Raw genomic sequence first — 20,585 nt, forward strand, 5'->3', positions numbered from 1 at the left:
TGAGTGAGTTCTCCCTCAGTAAAGATGATTGTTTTAGTGGGCTTTTTACATTAAAAAAATGTTTTTTAATGTTTATTTTATTTTTGAGAGAGAGAGCACAAGCAGGGGTGAGGCAGAGAGAGGGGGACAGAAAATCCAAAGTGGGCTCTACGCTGACAGCATTGAGCCCAATGTGGAGCTTGAACTCATGAACCATAAGATGACCATGAACCATGATAAGATCATGACATGAGCTGAAGTCAGACGCTCAGCCGAGTAAGCCACCCACGCGCCCCCTTACATTTTTTAATGGTCAGTAGTTTCCTTTTCCCTGTGGCAACTGCTTGGTATTGTGCTCCACTGGACCTTTATGCCCCATAGACGTAGACCTAACACATCCTGGCTGTTGAGAATGTTAAGCCAAATAATGTTTTAATTACTGGATCATGCTATCTAACTAAATACATTTCATGAGATGTTATAAATTTACTTATCTCACTGGACCCCCAAAATAGTTGCTTAATTACCACAAATTGCCCAGGCTGAATCAGGCTGAAGTTAGTTAGAGAAAGACTTAAATTGACTTTTAAAAAATTTAAATATCTCTTGTAACAGGATAACTGCCTTTGCTAGCCATGGCTAATGCTAGGTTCTACAAACCTTGATGATAAAATCTGGATCCTGTCTATTTTAGGATGTTTATTGTATATAGTAGGCACTCTATAAATGTTAAAGTTTCACCAATTGAAATTCTCGAAGTAAGTAGGGCCTCTTAAGTATATCACCATAGTACAGCCTAGCCTGCTCTTAAACTGTCTTCTTTACTTCACCTTCATTTCACAGAGAAGGTGATCGCTATTTCAGGACTTCATCCAACTATTATATTGACTGACCCACTTGCACGTCCTTCAGCGTTGATGATGAGTCTGAAATGGCATTAAGTTAGTTATTGTGACTCACTAATAGCTGGAGCTGTGCTCATTCCCTAGTGCTTGAAAACATTGATGAATTCACATGAACACTCATTTATTATCAACATTTTGTAGATGACAAACTGAGGGTAGAAAGGTTGTATTCTTTGCCCAGTGTTGTGTGATAAGCAGGGGCAGCGCTGATGTCAGATCTCAGCACCCATCAGTGCTGTCATCAGTGATCTCATTATCAGCAGGCAGCAGCATCATTGATGGAATATGTACCAAGGCTGTTTATATAGTTTCCTCAAGATTTACTTTGCTCAGAGTGCAGTGGCATCTTCTGGATTAGACTGCCTTATTTTTTGGCTGACTTTGTCTTAAAGAGACCAATGCATGGCAATCTATATGAAGAAAATTTTTATGAAGTTGTGCACATGTGGGGAAAAGATGACTCTAGTTTTAATGGTTCTCTGAGAAACAATTAATTGGGTATGTATATTTGCAGATTATTCTGGATCGCTTTATTTTATTGCCAGATTTCATTCATTTCAGTCAGGTTTGTTATCTTTTCCTCTTTATAAGGCAAAAGTGGTTACATGTATTTGGCTGGCTCTTAAAAAGTATTGAATTATCCTCCTATTTGGTTGCTTAGGAAGTATTTCCTATATGTTTTCCCCCTGTCCTCAGCTCCCATTCCCACCCTCATGTCAAAGGAGGTTGAAGATCTCCTTCCCAGTTTGATGCCTTAAACTTGAAAACAAAATTGTTTGGAGAACAAACTGATTGAAATCTCCACTTTGAATTTTCTTCAAAGGAAATTGCATGGGATCTTGATAACTATTTGAAATAGAAGTTAACTATTGTATAGAAGAGTAGCACATAAAGTCAATCACTGAAGAACTTTCTCTTCAATCTCGGGATAACAGAATTATGAACTTTCGTTATCTATATTCATTCATGCATGCATGCATGCATGCATTCATTCATCTCCAAGCACTGATTGACTATGTTGTACTAATCACTGGGCCCAGGGCCATGGAAGTTAGGCATAAAATATAGAATCTACCCTAAGAGCAAACTTTCAGCTATAAGATGAATAAGTTCTGAAGATCTAATGTAAAACATGGTGACTATAGTTGATAACATTGCATTTGATAATTTGACATGGCTAAAAAAGCAGAACTTAAATGTTCTCACAGAGAAGATAAATATCTGAAGATGGGGGGGGATCTTTTCACAATGTATATGTATATCAAAGCACCATGATGTATACCTTAGAATCTTACAGTTTTATTTGTCAATTTTACCTTAATAAAACTGAATTTAAAAAAATCTACCCTAGGAGAATGTATAACTATGCTTCAACAGCTTAGTTTTATGGATTTTTATGGAAAGCCATGAAAAGGAGAGGAGAAAATCATTCATATGCAGTACATGGGGAGAAGAAAAGAAATATGTGGATGAGTGGAAAGAAACTTGGCTGGAGGCAAAGAGGGGATGGCTGCCTTAGATCTCTTGGGGCTTTCTTAGAAGAGAAGGGAGGAGTGTAGAAAAGCTTCTCCCTCTTCTCTGGTCCTATTCAGCCTCTGGGGAAGCAGATAAAGGGTAGAAGCAGCTTCTTGTTCCCTTTGCTGTGTACAGGGTTGTTGGAGGTCTCCATAATGGAAAGAGGGACTGCCTGCCCCCAGAGCAGGCTTGACAGTGTGACTGGAAAAGGTAGCAGAGGAGAAGATACTGGCCTTAGCTGCAGGAATTTCACTTTGGCTTCAGATAGGAAAGAATGTAGGCAGTGACTAAAGCAGGTTGGGGTACTGTTAGCCACAGTAGCCACCGAGATTCCTGAGAGTCCTCTCTATTCCTCATCCCCATACCTTGCTTTCCTGCCTTAAAGGAGAAAAAGCTCTATGTAAGCTGGAATTCCAATTACCATGTTTGTTGGGGTTCAGCTAGAACCAAGCAGATTCATTACTATTGCAGGGTTATATCTTCCCCAGCCTGGAGGTCAGGAAAATGCTTGTTATGTTAGTTTTTTTCCTCAGGATACAATTTCTTTCTTTCTCTCCTTCCCCTGGTCTTCTGACCCCACTCCCACTCTACCAAACAGGAGGAGGGACACATATGGGTGGTCATACTATTTTTATGGTCTGTTTCATTCCTATGCTTGGATATTATATCTTTGTAGGGAATGCATTTCCCTTCCCTACAATCAAAACAGCATTTTGTTTGATTAGCCCAGTGAAAGGAAGAAGTGTTAGCCTTCTGTTATTAAAGAAAGAAAAAAAGAAAATGTTACCCTTGAATCAAATGTGGAAAAGGCAGACAAAAAGGGAAATCTAAAATGTAAGAATTATTTGGTGTAGCATACTTTACATTTTTAAACTGTAGATTTGCATTCTTTTCTAGGGCAGGCCAGGTGTCTCAGAATATAGCAGTATCCTTCTAGATGGCAACTTCTATGGAGGTTTTCATGTGTAGTCATTTTGTGGGAGAAATGGCTTTGGAGAGAGAGAATGTTTAACCTATGTTTAAGATAAATTTAAGAATTGTAAAAAGTTATTAGCATTAAGATAAGCAAGCCCTAATTCAAGGCCTGCTATTGAGTAGTCAGCCTATGGGTTGAGAACAGAAGGCACTTTAATCTTTAGGATTCTTCTGAAGCATCTTGTTTTTCTTGTATGTTTTAAGTTTTAGAATGTGGTATATGGGATGATCAAAACAATGAATTATTTGTCAGCTTAGAAAGTAAAACTATATTTAAGGGGGGAAAATTGGGGCACCTGGATGGCTCAGTCGGTTAAGCGCCTGACTCAGTTTTGGCTCAGGTCATGATCTCAAGGTTCGTGAGTTCAAGCCCCACATCAGGCTCTGCGCTGACAGTGTGGAGCCTGCTTGGGTTTCTCTCTCCCTCTCTCTCTGCCCCACCCCATTTGCGCTGTCTCTGTCTCTCTCAAAATAAATAAATAACGTTAAAAAAAATTTTTTTGGAAAGGGGGGAGAACTGCTATTGTCATTAAATCTACTTTTGTAAGACTCTAGATATTGTGAGCAGACACACTAAACAGTAGATCGTAGATAAACTCAGAGATACAATGATAACCAAAGTAGTTGGCTGGAAGGTGGTGATGGTGTAGGCTGATAGTATGTGCACCTAGTCATTTCTGATGGTTTGTATTTACCTTTTTTCTTTTAGCTCTCGGTATTGTATTTTTTTCCATTTTTGCAGGCTGATTTACAGAGATACCATTTCACTAGAGAACATACACAAATATAAAAAGGATAAAAATAAGAAAATTTGTTGCCAAAGAGATGTGAGTTTTATTACAGCTCAAGATTCAGACAACCTGGGTCAGAGTCGCAACTCTACTTCCTGGCTCATGATGTCACTTCTCTAAGCCTCCTTTCTCCCATCTGTAAAATGGGATTAATAATAGTACCTGTCTCAGAGTGTTGTTAGAATTAAATAAGATTTATGTAAGGTACTTAGAGGGTCTGGCACATTTTCTGTGCTAAGTAGAGAGCAAGGACAGATGTAGGATTCCCTGATGTCACCATGTCTTCCACAGAGTCAGGACAGTGCCACTGTTGTCTGTGGGCACAATTTAAGTTTGTAGTCCATCCAGTGCTGTGAGGGAAGAGGAAAAAGTGGACATCTTGACCATTTTTATTTTTCTTCACCACCCTTGATTTGGCTTGTGGTCCGAATAACTTGTGGCAATTTCTAAAATATATTATTTAAATTTGTAAAATGATTATTGAAGGGCCAGAAGCTTTCTTTTATTCTTCTTTATATTTGCCACAGTGCCTACCATAGTGATTTGCAAGTTGCATACATATATGGAATGCCTTGGGTAATGGAATCTCAAAATGATGCTTCAGGCACACCAGGCTTTCCCCTGTACTGGTTTTATATTGGTCTGACTTCTGGCCCTTCTTTTGACCAGAGACATATTTTGGCGACATCTGGCACAAGGATATAGAATGTAGCAGTGAAATAATTGTAGGCAGACACCAAGAGCTTGACCTGATTTATAAAATCAACCAAATAAAAGCTCCAACTAGCTGAGTTATCCTGCTTCCATAATCTGAGGCAGGGCCTGTTCGGGTGTACTTGTTCCTTATTTTGGTTTAGGAAAGCAAGAAAAGCAGAAGATGGCATGACTTGTAGGATTTTTCATTAATAAAATTATACAGGGTTTTTTTAGATTACAGTTTGGAAATGAGTTACCCTTTGGAAGGTAAGCAATCTATTTAGCAATTACTATTTGCCAGACACGCTAAGTGATTTTCATACACATTAGTGTTGAATCCAAATTTTTGAGGTTAAGGACTTTTAGTATTTCCCATTTAAAGCTAAAGAAAAAGAGGCTTGTGTGAGGTATGTACCATGCTGGTAGTGACAGCCAGGTCTGCCTGACACTTATTTGAGCTTTTCATCTTATGCTGGATTACCTTTGCCTTTGAATGGAATATTGTTATTCTAGTGCTAGGGGGTTGGGGCAAATGGAATAGTGGTTCTCAGCTCTGTTTTTGCACCAGAGTAATCTATGGATCTTCTAAAAAATAGAGACTCAAATCTTACCTTATCGACTTTCTCATTCAGTGGGTCTTGGACATCTGTATTCTTTACAAGGTACGTAGGTGGTTACTTCACACAGCCAATGTTAAGAATCATGGTTCTTAGAAATTCCGTAGGGAGGAATTATAAGATTACAGATCTAGGGGCATCTGAAGACTGAATTTGGGATATTGTAAAGACACACCATTGATAGAAGTATAGGGGAAAAAGAGGTAGCTTAATAATAATAAAGTTTCATGTTTCAAGAGGTAGAATAGTATGTGTCATCAGAAATTGGATATATCACCAGGTTATTTTATAGCCAGATTAATTCTCCATTCTTTCTGTGAATCTCTAGAGTGCTGCCACTGTTGTACTTAAGCACAGTCCTTCTCAAACTTTGCTCTCCCAGATATCATTTTACCCAGTGGTTGGGGTGAAGTTCTAGTGAATTTGCAATTTCAGACTATTAGGCAAGAACTGCTAACTCTGAAGAGAGCAGTGGATGGCAGTGATTAAGACAAATGTGATGGGAGAATGTAAATTTAACAGATTCTTAATCTTAATGGATCCTGTCTTCTGAGTCCCTCCTAATACCTTCTGTTTATTTTTTGTAATCTCACAGTATACTTTGGCAATAGGGAAGGGTTAGTAATTTTTCCTTTCACTTTACAATTAGGAAGCTTGAGTTACAAAGGCCAGGACTTGCTGAGAACTATAAGTAAAATAATGGCTAACATTTGTTGAACACTAACCATGTTCCTGGCTCTGTAGGAATGTTTTTACATGTATTATCTCATGTGCCGCATCTCTGATGTGGGCAATGTTTTAGGAATAATAAAACTGAGCCCATTTATTCTACAGTTATTTGAGTCTCCTCTGTGGCAGGTACCATGCTAGGCAATGAGTATCCAGTGGTGAACAAACCAAACCCTTTCCCTAATGGAACTTACAGGGGAAGACACATAATAAAAAACAAATAAATATTCAATTATAAAATTTGATAGTGCAATGGAAAATACAAATGGGAAAATAATAATAAAGAATAACAAAGCAGCATAGCCAGTTAGATAAAGGGTGGTCAAGAAGGGCCTCCCTAACATGGTGATATTTTAGTTCAGAATTGTTCAGGGATTTGCTTAGTGTCACACATTTAGGAAGTGATAAAGTTCAAGTCTGATTTCCAAGGCTATGCTCACTAAGCTATACTGCCTGTCAGACATGTGCTTGGAATCTGCCAGACTCTCCTATCTGGTCTGACAAGCATTCCTATCATGACACCGTACCAAATTTCCAGAAGGGCATCATAAAATTTATAAATAAGAAATTATAATAATGTTTCTTTCCAAAGAAATCTGCCTCCTAAAATACTTCTTTAAAGAGAGTCCTAGGAGGCAGCAAGAAGAAGGGATATCAAAAAATATTGCAAGCTGTATATGGATTTCAGCAAATGATAGACATAGCTCCAGAGAAGCTGGAAATCTCTGCTATAATTGCACCAGGTACATTTGCATGAGGAAGTGCTCTCTTGGCATGCATGGGCTGGGACTGGGTGTTCCACTTTGGATCAACATCTTATTTCCTGGCCTTACTTGAACTTGAACTTGAAGGTGCTGATCCAGGAGCCAAGCAGAAGACGTCTAATGGAAGAAGCTGACTGAGGAGTGTTACGTGGTGGCTAGAACCTCAGGATACTTGGAGAGAATGTTGAAGGAAGGGAAACTGCTCTTGGGAAGGGAAAGAACGAAGTGAACAGTGAAATATAGCCTTGCATTTAAATGCTGCGGTCTTCTTTTGACTTTACTGCAATGCTTAATTTGCCAAGTTACTTTCTTAGGATTTTCCAGCAGAGTCCTCTGAACTCCCCCTTTGCTCCAGAAGAATTTGTCCACTTAATCTTTTTCCTCCCAGGAAATAACAGTAGTTCTTAAGCTGTTTAGATTCTGTAGAAGTGTAATACAAGTTTTTAAACCCTGGATTATGAACCTAACTGTAGATTTGAATAGTGCTTAGTATAAATTTATGTTTGGAAAAGGTCTGTGCATGATATTCATGTCTATATCTTAACTTGATGATTATACTGGTAAAGATTGTAAATCCTGGCAATCTGACAGTTCAGTCAAAAGTTATAATTACGTTGAAACTCTATGACCCTGAAATCTAATTCTTGAAAACTTCCTCTGAAGAAATTATTTAAATAGCGTAGTACTAAAATTTTAGTGACTATATTTAATAATAGGAGAAAGGGAATGGTTAAGTAAACTGTGGTTAATATTAGACACAAAACCCAGGGACCATAAAACATTGATAAATTCAAATACATAAAGCCAAAAATTCTACATTAGAAGATCCTATAAATAAAATCACAAGACAACACGTTGGAAAAAGATTTTCAACACATATGACAAAAGAGCTAATTTCTATAATATGTAATGTGTTATATAATTTTTTTAAGATCAGACACACAATAGAACATGTGCAAAAGAAATTAACAGAGTTTCACAGAAAGATATATAAATGGCTCTTCACCATATGAGAAAACATTCAGTAGTCCTCATAACCAATTATATACCAATCAGATCAGCAAAGGTCATATAAGTATGATATTGCATTGTGTTGGCAGGGACTTAGGGGAAACAGCAATGCTGTATATTGTTGGTGGACTCTAAATTAGAATAAGAGGACATTTTGGAAATATTTATTAAAATTCTGTATGCCAATAGCATTTACTCTAGAAATTTCATTAGGAATTTATCCTCCAGAAATATTCCTATATATGTGAAATTTCATATATTGAAGGATATTCATTGCAATGTAAATGAATTTGACAAATTTGGATATAAATTTGCTATTTGTAATGACAAAAAATTTGAAATATCCTAGATGCCTATCAAGGTGTTTCCATATCAGCTAATATGGAATTGTCTTCTGTTGTTGAAATACCAAAATGCAAAGCAGTGTGTGTGTTTCATTTGTGTGAAAAACAATTAGAGGAAAAAGAATATATTTAGATCCTTAAATATGCATAGATTGTATCTGGTAATATATATAAAAATTTAAAACAGTGGGGTGCCTGTGGCTCAGTCTATTAAGGATCTGACTCAATTTCAGCTCAGGTAATGATCTCGCGTTCATGAATTTGAGCCCTGCATTGAGAACATCGCCTTCAAGCCTGCCTGGGATTCTGTCTCCCTCTCTCTCTGCCCCTCCCCTGCTTGCTCTCTATCTCTCTCTCAAAATAAATAAAAATAACTTTAAAAATAATTTTAAAAACGGCAATTGTGTTTAGGGAGAAGAACCTGTTGGCTCAAGGAATGGACGTGAGATGGAGACCTATTTAATGTTCATCATGTTGCTGTTTTTTTTTTTTTTTTTTTTTTTAATTTTTTTTTTTTAACGTTTATTTATTTTTGGGACAGAGAGAGACAGAGCATGAATGGGGGAGGGGCAGAGAGAGAGGGAGACACAGAATCGGAAACAGGCTCCAGGCTCTGAGCCATCAGCCCAGAGCCTGACGCGGGGCTCGAACTCACGGACCGCGAGATCGTGACCTGGCTGAAGTCGGACGCTTAACCGACTGCGCCACCCAGGCGCCCCTGTTGCTGTTTTTTTTAATTGTGTACCATGTGCAAGTGATACCTACTTTTAAAAAATACTAAAATAAGGGACACCTGGGTGGCTTAGTTGGTTAAGTGTCCAACTTTGGTTCAGGTCAAGATCTCGAGGCTCATGGGTTTGAGCCCTGCATCAGACTTTATGCTGACAGCTCAGAACCTGGAGCCTGCTTTGGATTCTGTGTCTCCCTCTCTCTGCCCCTCCCCCACTTGGTGCTCTGTCTCTCTCAAAAATAAACATTTTAAAAAATGCTAAAATAATTGAAAAAGAGGAGTAGAACAGAATTTCATAGACGCCATTCATTCATTCATTCATCCATTCATCCCACAAATATTATTTTATTTATTTTCTTAAAAAAATTTTTTTTAATGTTTATTTTTGAAAGAAAGCGTGAGCAGAGGAGGGGCAGAAGAAGGAGACAGAATCTGAAGCAGGCTCCAGGCTCTGAGCTGTCAGCACACAACCCAATGCGGGACTTGAATTCACAAACCATGAGATCATAACCTGAGCTGAAGTCAGATGCTCAACTGAGCCACCCAGGCACCCCTTACAAATATTATTTTAAAAGAAATAAGAAGACATCTCTTTTCCTTAAATACCCACAGCCTAGAAAAAGAGATTCCTAAATAAGATTATTAAAATATAGTATGGTAAGTACAATAATGGAGTAGATGTGTGTACTAAGTACAATGTGGCACAAGAAGAGAATAACTCATTACTTACTTGATATGTCAAGTTTACAAATGAACAAAATTTGGGGGCGCCTGGGTGGCTCAGTCAGTTAAGTGTCTGACTTCGGCTCAGGTCATGATCTTGTAGTTTGTGAGTTCAAGCCCTTGCTTTGGGCTCTGTGCTCTGTGCTAACAGCTCAGATCCTAGGGTCAGCTCTAGAGTCTCCCTCTCTCTCTCTCTGTCCCTCCCCACTCACACTCTGTCTCTCAAAAATACATAAATGTTAAAAAAAATTTTTTTTTAATGAACAAAATTTGGGATGCCTGGCTGGCTTAGTCAGTAGAGCGTACAACTCTTGATCTCAGGGTTGTAAGTTTGAGCCCCACACTGGGTGTAGGGATAACTTAAAAAAAAAAAAAAAAAAATCTTGGGGCTTTGGGTGGCTCAGTCAGTTAAGTATCTGATTCTTGACTTCAGCTCAGGTAGTGATCTTAGTGAGATTGAGCCCCGTGTCAGGATCCTGCTTGGGATTCTCTCTCTCCCTTTCTCTCTGCATCTCCCCCACTTGCATGCTTGCTCTCTCTCTCTCTCTCTCTCTCTCTCTCCCCCTCTCAATAAACATTTTTTAAATAAAATTTATATTAAAAGAAATAAAAATGAACAAAATTTACATGTATACTCTGATTATAACTACATTAAAACTATATAAATAAATAACAAAAAGAGGAAACCCAGAAGAAGTCTTAAATATAAGAAGTTTCATTCAAATGGTGAGGATGTGAAGGGCTTTTGGAATATCAGAGTTGTCTTATTCATATTTTAAAGACAGTGCTTTTTTTTTTTTAATTTAGATTTTTAAAAATCAAGTTATCCAGGGGCGCCTGGGTGGCTCAGTTGGTTAAGCATCTGACTTCGGCTCAGGTCATGATCTCACAGTTCATGATTGGGCCCCACATCAAACAGTGCAGAGCCTGCTTCTGATCCTCTGTCTCCCCCTATTTCTGCCTCTCTCCCACATGTTCTGTCTCAAAAATAAATAAATTAACATTTTTTAAAAATCAAGTAATCAGGACTCAGCTAAGCCAGAGTCCCTAGAGTCCCCTACTCATAGTCTTAAAGATGAGAGGGTAAGAAGTACTGTGTTTGCCCTAAGTTAATATATGGAATAAACAGTCTCTTTATCACAGATAACTCTTTACTTTTACCTACACAATTTAAGCCTAAATCTCTCCAGGTTACTGTGAAGAGCCTTGGAACTAATTAGTGTACAAATTATATCTGTAGAAGTGCTCAGTGATCTTCATGGGAGGTGGGGCGTCTTTTCAATTTTTGGTATATAACAGTTTTTTCCCTTCTCAAAGAGCTTCTTTAACACTAGCAGACCTTTACCAGGGCCATTTTTAGATGTCTTAAAAGTGAGCTACAGAACAGCCAGGACTATTTTGAACAATTCTGACACTCAGAATTTATGGCCTTCCTGTTATGAGCTACATATAACAAGTAAACACCAATTAAAACCCACTGTGATGTTGTGTCATAATAATTTAAATTCTACCATATGAGTTGGTTCCGGGTCTTATGATCAGCTCTCTCATTAAGTTATATATATATATTTTTTTTTAATTTTTTTATAATGTTTATTCATTTTTGAAAGACAGAGAGAAACAGAGCACAAGCAGAGGGGAGGCAGAGAGAGAAGGAGACACAGGATCCGAAACAAACTCCAGGCTCTGAGCTGTCAGCACAGAGCCTGACGTGGGGCTTGAACCCACGAACTACGAGATCATGACCTGAGCTGAAGTCGGACGCTTAACTGACTCAACCACCCAGGCGCCCCTAAGTTATATTTTAAAGCCCTACCATTTCATTTCCTTCTCCATTCATGGTTTCCACTGGTCTGGTTCTATGGCTGTATCTTGAACTATTTAAACCGGCTCAACAGGGAGCAGCACTAGGCACAATACCAAAAGTGGAGCAGAACTGGCCTTGGTACTTCCTTCATTGACTATAGTCACACTTCTTTTGCCTGACCCCTGTGCCTTAAGGGCATGACCTTAGTTTCTATTTCTTGTGTATATGGTTACCTTTCACTCATTATTCTTTCAGCCAGTAAATATGCAGAGTACCTCCTATGTGCTGGACACTGTTCTGGTTGCTGGGATATAATGATGCTTATGACAAACATGGTTCCTCCCTTTGAAACTTATATTCTAGTAGAAAAAGTGGCATTAAGCAACTAATTCTACATTGAATATTTAAATTATAATCGTGGTGGATTCTGAAAAGGGGAAAGTACACCATACTATGAGATTATAGCAAGCTGAACCTGACTTCCTTAAGGGTTAGTGGTCAAAAAGAGAGCTTCCTTGGAGAACTAGTGTTTTGAGTGGTACACTGAAAGATGAGTCAAAGTCAACTAGAAAACTGGGTGGAGAGAGTGGGGAAAGAAATACAGGTCAGGAAACCTATGGCATATTCAAGGAACCAAAAGGAGGCCAGAGAGGTTGGAAAATAGAAAATAAGGGAGGAAATAATGCAAGATGATGCTAGTGAGGTCTGCAAAGGCCAGATGGTGAAGACTCTTGTAAACTAAATTAAGGATCTTGGTCTTTATTCCTTAAACAATAAGAAGCCATTGAAGAGCTGGGGAGTGAACCAGTTAACATTTTAAAAAGATCTACCTGGTTTTACTCTGGAGAATGTGCAGAAAAACAAAGCCCCAACTGTCTATGGCTTTTTGCTGTTTTGTGATTTGATTTGATTAACTAATTTGTTGGAGGATGGCATGCTTAATAAGAAGGAAATTGACCAAAAAGTCAGTATGGTGTGGTGGTGAAAAGTGTATGACCCTGGATAAGTTACTTTCCATCTATAAGTCTTAATTTGCTCATCCAAAGAATGGAAATAATAAAGAACATACTTGCCTTATGGGATTATTGTGAAGATTAAATGAAATAATGCCTGCAAACGCTTAGATTAAGGCCTGGTTTATTATAAGCCTATAATAAATGTTAGCCACTGTTATAATCTAACAGTCTCACAAAGGGTTCATCTGTTCCTCTGAGAACCACCCATTCTTGGTGGTTGATGGAGTAGCTTTCCATCTGGAGGTCATGTGTGGATTTGCCTAGCTACCACCACTGGACTGTAGGAATCTAGTGTCGTCAACTGACAAGGAAACATCATGCTTTTGGTTTACTTTTACAAATGTCATTTGAAGATGGAAATAGAAGCTGAGGAATGGTTGTTTCCTTGAACCCTAGCTATGGTTTTGCTTTAAAGCTGGCTTTTTACAGGGGTGACTAGGTGGTTCAGTCGGGTAAGTGACCGACTTTGGCTCAGGTCATGATCTCCCGGCTCGGCTCGTGAGTTTGAGCCCTGTCAGGCTCTCTGCTGTCAGCTCAGAGCCTGGAGCCTGGTTCAGATCCTCTGTCCCCCTTTCTCTCTCTGCTCCTCCCCTGCTCACGCTCGCTCTCTCTCTCTCTCTCCCTCTCTCTCAAAAATAAACATTAAAAAAAATTTTAAAGCTGATTTTTTAAACACCAATGTGAAGGTCTGACACAGGAAGCCCAACAGAATGTAGTTAGTTGCTTGGAAACATCTGTATTTCTTTGTTTCCCACAATACTAGGTAACTAATGTGTGTAATTATACTGCTGAGCAAAGCTTCAGGTTGATAGAGGTTAATTGTTGACAGTATTTGATATGTTAATAATGTCTCCCCCAAAAGCTGCCTTTCCAAAATAGATTGTTCCAGCTCCACAAAAGATTAAATGCCTTTGATTTCTTCATTCAGTGAGATATAATTCTAGGCCTGAAAACTGGGATCTTTCAATTTAATATTTTCTGAGAAATTAATACACAGAAAATGTGTTTTCTCTTTCACTTTAAAGTTTGCCATATCACATGCCTACAGAAATTCTCACCGCCTGACTTTTGCTATCTTTAGCCTGTTCTCTAAAATTATACATTTATCCTTTGATCCATTTTGTGGAACTGGAGAGAGTGGCTGAAGTATGTCATCTTTCATGAGGGTCCTGGGGGTTTTGGGTAGGTGGGAATCTATTCTGAAAGTTTGCAGTGGATTCAGACCCTGCCCAGAAATCCTTTGTTTTGTTTTTAAAAATTGTCTTCTAGCTTGAGAACATAAGAGGGCAAGATTTTGAAGGGAGTTTTGCTGCCAAGTGCTACAAAAGAAAAAATTTAACATTTCTCATGTAGTCAATGAGAGTTCACTGCAATCACGTTTACTTACTGAATTTGTCAGAGACTTCCTGTGGTGAAATGGTTCACAGATGGTGAATAATTCCATTTTAAAAATGAAAGTGAGCTTTGTGTCTTGTTCCTTCTCTTGTCCAACATGATGGCTCCACCTGTATAGCTGTTTTTTCTGTCGCTCTGTGCTCTAAGGGAATACCCAAAAGAATCAGCTAAATTGTTCTGGCAGTGGAAAGGGTGTTGAGTGAGAAAGAATTGGCCAAAAACAGGGCTTTACCAGCTGTTGCAAGAAGATAAACGGAGGTTTTACCATATGTAACTACCTTCTTTAAAATTATTAAGTAACACGTTATATAGCATTACTACTAAAACCTAAAGTAGTGTGGACTTATGTCGATCTAGAAAAATGTTCATATACAGATGTTATAACCATGTTGATTTTTTAAATGTTCCCTTTCATTCTGTTTTCTTTTTCTTTTTCATTGTTTTGTGTTTGTCCTGCTCAGCTTCAAGAAGCAACACTGAGGAAAGTACCAAGTCACAGTTTGTGTTACCTGGAACTTCCTGGGAGCTGGACATTTTATTTCTGTAGAAATCTGTTTACTCAAATTTTAGAAGAATAACAATGTGAGAAAACCAAGTTTATCTTATTGCTGTTGACTGTTTCTTAAAATAAGAAAAGGAACTTAATCCTTACGCTTTGTTATCAACCACTTAGTGTGTGCCACACACTGTTCTACTTGCTCTAGAGACATCTGTGAACCAAACCAAAAGCTCTGCCCTATAAAGCTTATAGTCTGATGCCTGTTACCATTTCACATTCTGCCTCTGCCAAGAGAAGTGCTGAGTTCAAATCCTAGTATGACTGCATGTTGTCTGTGACCTTGGGAGGCTGCTTCCCATCTTTGCTCCTCTTACTTGTAAGCGTAATAATCGTGTTGTCATGTTATTTATCCGGTTATCTCAAAAAACGTCCATTGTGTTGGTGTTGGTTGTGTAAGAGGAAATTTCCTTGTTAACTGCTTGGATTTATACTCAGAGGAGCCTTATACAAAATAACTTAAAGAAATTTTGTCCTCGGATTTACCTGTGTATGTTCCCTCCTATGTTTTTACAACGGATCTGGCTTAACATCAGCAACAATTTGTAATATGAAAGCCAAGACCACGAGTTTATGTTTATAGAATTAATCTCACATGTGTCATCACAGTTGCAGGAAATGATGAAGGAAATGAAATAACAGAGTGCTCTAGTTAGATAGCTGCTGCTTTTTGGTATGGTCTGCTTTCCTTTTAGTAGCTTGTCTGTTCTATTCTGTGTGATTCTGGGGGGGGGCTGACAATCCCTTGGCCCTACTTTGCTACCATTAGGACAGCCATATGTCTGTAGACCCATGTCAACCTGGTCAAAGTACCCATTTTCCCTAGATTCCATGGTTGGTTCAGAGTAGCATATGACCCAAGCTGGGCCCATCAGAGTATGTTAAGAGACAGATACAGATGCTGGTGGTAAAAAAGGTTTAGTTCTTTTTTTTCTGGACTTTCTGATTAAGAGAGTGATACATGCTTGGTGTGGTTTATGGTCATCTTACTACCACATGGAGTCTGCCTAAGAATAAGAAGAAAGAGTCCAAAGGGAGAGAGGGGAAGATGGAGATCTAATAACATCATTGCATTTCTGAATCCCCCTTACATTTACCAGTTATGCGAACCACTACCTAACTACTACTTTTTTGTTTTTTGTTTTTAAGTCAGATTGCCTGTAACCAAAAGCATCTTGTATAATACCGTATCCTTATCTGTTACTGGGGTAGTCATTTGTGTTTGCTAGTATTTCCGGTTCTCCTTATTCCAGATAACGGTGGAATTATACAGCCACGGTGACGTGAAATACTTTGGCAAATGAAATTAGTGACTTTTGTCACTTCTAGGTGGAAGTCTTTAAGTCTTAAGAGCTGATGAATGATTTGTTATATTCCATTCTCCCTGCCATAGTGACCAGTCATGTCCTTGGTGAGTAAGGGTAACATGGAGTAGAATCTCCACTAATCTAAGATTGACATATAGAGGATTCTGGGAAGATGGCGGCGTAGGAGGACGCTGGGCTCACCGCGCGTCCTGCTGATCACTTAGATTCCACCTACACCTGCCTAAATAACCCAGAAAACCGCCAGAGGATTAGCAGAACAGAGTCACCGGACCCAAGTGCAGACGAGAGGCCCACGGAAGAGGGTAGGAAGGGCGGCAAGGCGGTGCGTGCTCCACGGACTGGCGGGAGGGAGCCGGGGCGGAGGGGCGGCTCGCCGGCCAAGCAGAGCCCCCGAGTCCGGCTTGCAAAAGCGGAGGGGCCTGACGGACTGTGTTCCGACAGCAAGCGCGACTTAGCGTCTGGGAGGTCATAAGTTAACAGCTCTGCTCAGAAAGCGGGAAGGCTGGAGGACAAAGGGAGGGTGAGCTGTGGAGCCCCCTGACGACAGAGCTCAGTTTGGCGGGGAACAAAGGCGCTAGCCAGCGCCATCTCCCCCGCCCATCCCCCAGCCAAAATCCCAAAGGGAACCGGTTCCGGCCAGGGAAATTGCTCGTTCCGCGCGAACACCCAACTCTGTGCTTCTGCGGAGCCAAACCTCCGGCAGCGATCTGACTCCCTCCGGCTGCCACAGGGCCCCTCCTGAAGTGGATCACCTAAGGAGAAGCGAGCTAAGCCTGCCCCCCCTGCCGCCGTGCACCTTGCCTTCCCACCCCAGCTAATACGCCAGATCCCCAGCATCACAAGCCTGGCAGTGTGCAAGTAGCCCAGACGGGCCACGCCACCCCACAGTGAATCCCGCCCCTAGGAGAGGGGAAGAGAAGGCACACACCAGTCTGACTGTGGCCCCAGCGGTGGGCTGGGGGCAGACATCAGGTCGGACTGCGGCCCCGCCCACCAACTCCAGTTATACACCACAGCACAGGGGAAGTGCCCTGCAGGCCCTCACCACACCAGGGACTATCCAAAATGACCAAGCGGAAGAATTCCCCTCAGAAGAATCTCCAGGAAATAACAACAGCTAATGAGCTGATCAAAAAGGATTTAAATAATATAACAGAAAGTGAATTTAGAATAATAGTCATAAAATTAATCGCTGGGCTGGAAAACAGCATACAGGACAGCAGAGAATCTCTTGCTACAGACATCAGGGGACTAAGGAACAGTCACGAGGAGCTGAAAAACGCTTTAAAGGAAATGGAAAACAAAATGCAAACCACCACGGCTCGGATGGAAGAGGCAGAGGAGAGAATAGGTGAACTAGAAGATAAAGTTATGGAAAAAGAGGAAGCTGAGAAAAAGAGAGATAAAAAAATCCAGGAGTATGAGGGGAAAATTAGAGAACTAAGTGATACACTAAAAAGAAATAATATACGCATAATTGGTATCCCAGAGGAGGAAGAGAGAGGGAAAGGTGCTGAAGGGGTACTTGAAGAAATAATAGCTGAGAACTTCCCTGAACTGGGGAAGGAAAAAGGCATTGAAATCCAAGAGGCACAGAGAACTCCCTTCAGACGTAACTTGAATCGATCTTCTGCACGACATATCATAGTGAAACTGGCAAAATACAAGGATAAAGAGAAAATTCTGAAAGCAGCAAGGGGTAAACGTGCCCTCACATATAAAGGGAGACCTAGAAGACTCGTGACTGATCTCTCTTTTGAAACTTGGCAGGCCAGAAAGAATTGGCACGAGATTTTCAGGGTGCTAGACAGCAAAAATATGCAGCCGAGAATCCTTTATCCAGCAAGTCTGTCATTTAGAATAGAAGGAGAGATAAAGGTCTTCCCAAACAAACAAAAACTGAAGGAATTTGTCACCACTAAACCAGCCCTACAAGAGATCCTAAGGGGGATCCTGTGAGACAAAGTACCAGAGACATCACTACAAGCATAAAACATACAGACATCACAATGACTCTAAACCCGAATCTTTCTATAATAACACTGAATGTAAATGGATTAAATGCGCCAACCAAAAGACATAGGGTATCAGAATGGATAAAAAAACAAGACCCATCTATTTGCTGTCTACAAGAGACTCATTTTAGACCTGAGGACACCTTTAGATTCAGAGTGAGGGGATGGAGAACTATTTATCATGCTACTGGAAGCCAGAAGAAAGCTGGAGTAGCCATACTTATATCAGACAAACTAGACTTTAAATTAAAGGCTGTAACAAGAGATGAAGAAGGACATTATATAATAGTTACAGGGTCTATCCATCAGGAAGAGCTAACAATTATAAATGTCTATGCGCCGAATACCGGAGCCCCCAAATATATAAAACAATTACTCATAAACAGAAGCAACCTTATTGATAAGAATGTGGTAATTGCTGGGGACTTTAACACCCCACTTACAGAAATGGATAGATCATCTAGACACACGGTCAATAAAGAAACAAGGGCCCTGAATGAGACACTGGATCAGATGGACTTGACAGATCTATTTAGAACTCTGCATCCCAAAGCAACAGAATATACTTTCTTCTCGAGTGCACATGGAACATTCTCCAAGATAGATCATATACTGGGTCACAAAACAGCCCTTCATAAGTTTACAAGAATTGAAATTATACCATGCATACTTTCAGACCACAATGCTATGAAGCTTGAAATCAACCACAGGAAAAAGTCTGGAAAACCTCCAAAAGCATGGAGGTTAAAGAACACCCTACTAACGAATGAGTGGGTCAACCAGGCAATTAGAGAAGAAATCAAAAAATATATGGAAACAAACGAAAATGAAAATACAACAATCCAAACGCTTTGGGACGCAGCGAAGGCAGTCCTGAGAGGAAAATACATTGCAATCCAGGCCTATCTCAAGAAACAAGAAAAATCCCAAATACAAAATCTAACAGCACACCTAAAGGAAATAGAAGCAGAACAGCAAAGGCAGCCTAAACCCAGCAGAAGAAGAGAAATAATAAAGATCAGAGCAGAAATAAACAATATAGAATCTAAAAAAACTGTAGAGCAGATCAACGAAACCAAGAGTTGGTTTTTTGAAAAAATAAACAAAATTGACAAACCTCTAGCCAGGCTTCTCAAAAAGAAAAGGGAGATGACCCAAATAGATAAAATCATGAATGAAAATGGAATGATTACAACCAATCCCTCAGAGATACAAACAATTATCAGGGAATACTATGAAAAATTATATGCCAACAAATTGGACAACCTGGAAGAAATGGACAAATTCCTGAACACCCACACTCCTCCAAAACTCAATCAGGAGGAAATAGAAAGCTTGAACAGACCCATAACCAGCGAAGAAATTGAATCGGTTATCAAAAATCTCCCAACAAATAAGAGTCCAGGACCAGATGGCTTCCCAGGGGAGTTCTACCAGACGTTTAAAGCAGAGATAATACCTATCCTTCTCAAGCTATTCCAAGAAATAGAAAGGGAAGGAAAACTTCCAGACTCATTCTATGAAGCCAGTATTACTTTGATTCCTAAACCAGACAGAGACCCAGTAAAAAAAGAGAACTACAGGCCAATATCCCTGATGAATATGGATGCCAAAATTCTCAATAAGATACTAGCAAATCGAATTCAACAGCATATAAAAAGAATTATTCACCATGATCAAGTGGGATTCATTCCTGGGATGCAGGGCTGGTTCAACATTCGCAAATCAATCAACGTGATACATCACATTAACAACAAAAAAGAGAAGAACCATATGATCCTGTCAATCGATGCAGAAAAGGCCTTTGACAAAATCCAGCACCCTTTCTTAATAAAAACCCTTGAGAAAGTCGGGATAGAAGGAACATACTTAAAGATCATAAAAGCCATTTATGAAAAGCCCACAGCTAACATCATCCTCAACGGGGAAAAACTGAGAGCTTTTTCCCTGAGATCAGGAACACGACAGGGATGCCCACTCTCACCGTTGTTGTTTAACATAGTGCTGGAAGTGCTAGCATCAGCAATCAGACAACAAAAGGAAATCAAAGGCATCAAAATTGGCAAAGATGAAGTCAAGCTTTCGCTTTTTGCAGATGACATGATATTATACATGGAAAATCCGATAGACTCCACCAAAAGTCTGCTAGAACTGATACATGAATTCAGCAAAGTTGCAGGATACAAAATCAATGTACAGAAATCAGTTGCATTCTTATACACTAACAATGAAGCAACAGAAAGACAAATAAAGAAACTGATCCCATTCACAATTGCACCAAGAAGCATAAAATACCTAGGAATAAATCTAACCAAAGATGTAAAGGATCTGTATGCTGAAAACTATAGAAAGCTTATGAAGGTAATTGAAGAAGATTTAAAGAAATAGAAAGACATTCCCTGCTCATGGATTGGAAAAATAAATATTGTCAAAATGTCAATACTACCCAAAGCTATCTACACATTCAGTGCAATCCCAATCAAAATTGCACCAGCATTCTTCTCGAAACTAGAACAAGCAATCCTAAAATTCATATGGAACCACAAAAGGCCCCGAATAGCCAAAGGAATTTTGAAGAAGAAGACCAAAGCAGGAGGCATCACAATCCCAGACTTCAGCCTCTACTACAAAGCTGTCATCATCAAGACAGCATGGTATTGGCACAAAAACAGACACACAGACCAATGGA

The 20,585-nt window shown here is 39.6% G+C and overlaps 1 protein-coding gene across 4 annotated transcripts in view; it reads left to right on the forward strand.

Moving 5' to 3' along the window:
• Window positions 1-20,585, forward strand: part of SSH2 (slingshot protein phosphatase 2) — a 257,857-nt gene that overhangs the window by 58,138 nt on the left and 179,134 nt on the right. The window lies entirely within an intron of this gene.

Source organism: Lynx rufus, unplaced genomic scaffold (assembly GCF_022079265.1).
Source record: "Lynx rufus isolate CCGP_SWC_20201006 ecotype Redwood Valley unplaced genomic scaffold, mLynRuf1.p SCAF_18, whole genome shotgun sequence".
Classification (NCBI taxonomy): domain Eukaryota; kingdom Metazoa; phylum Chordata; class Mammalia; order Carnivora; family Felidae; genus Lynx; species Lynx rufus.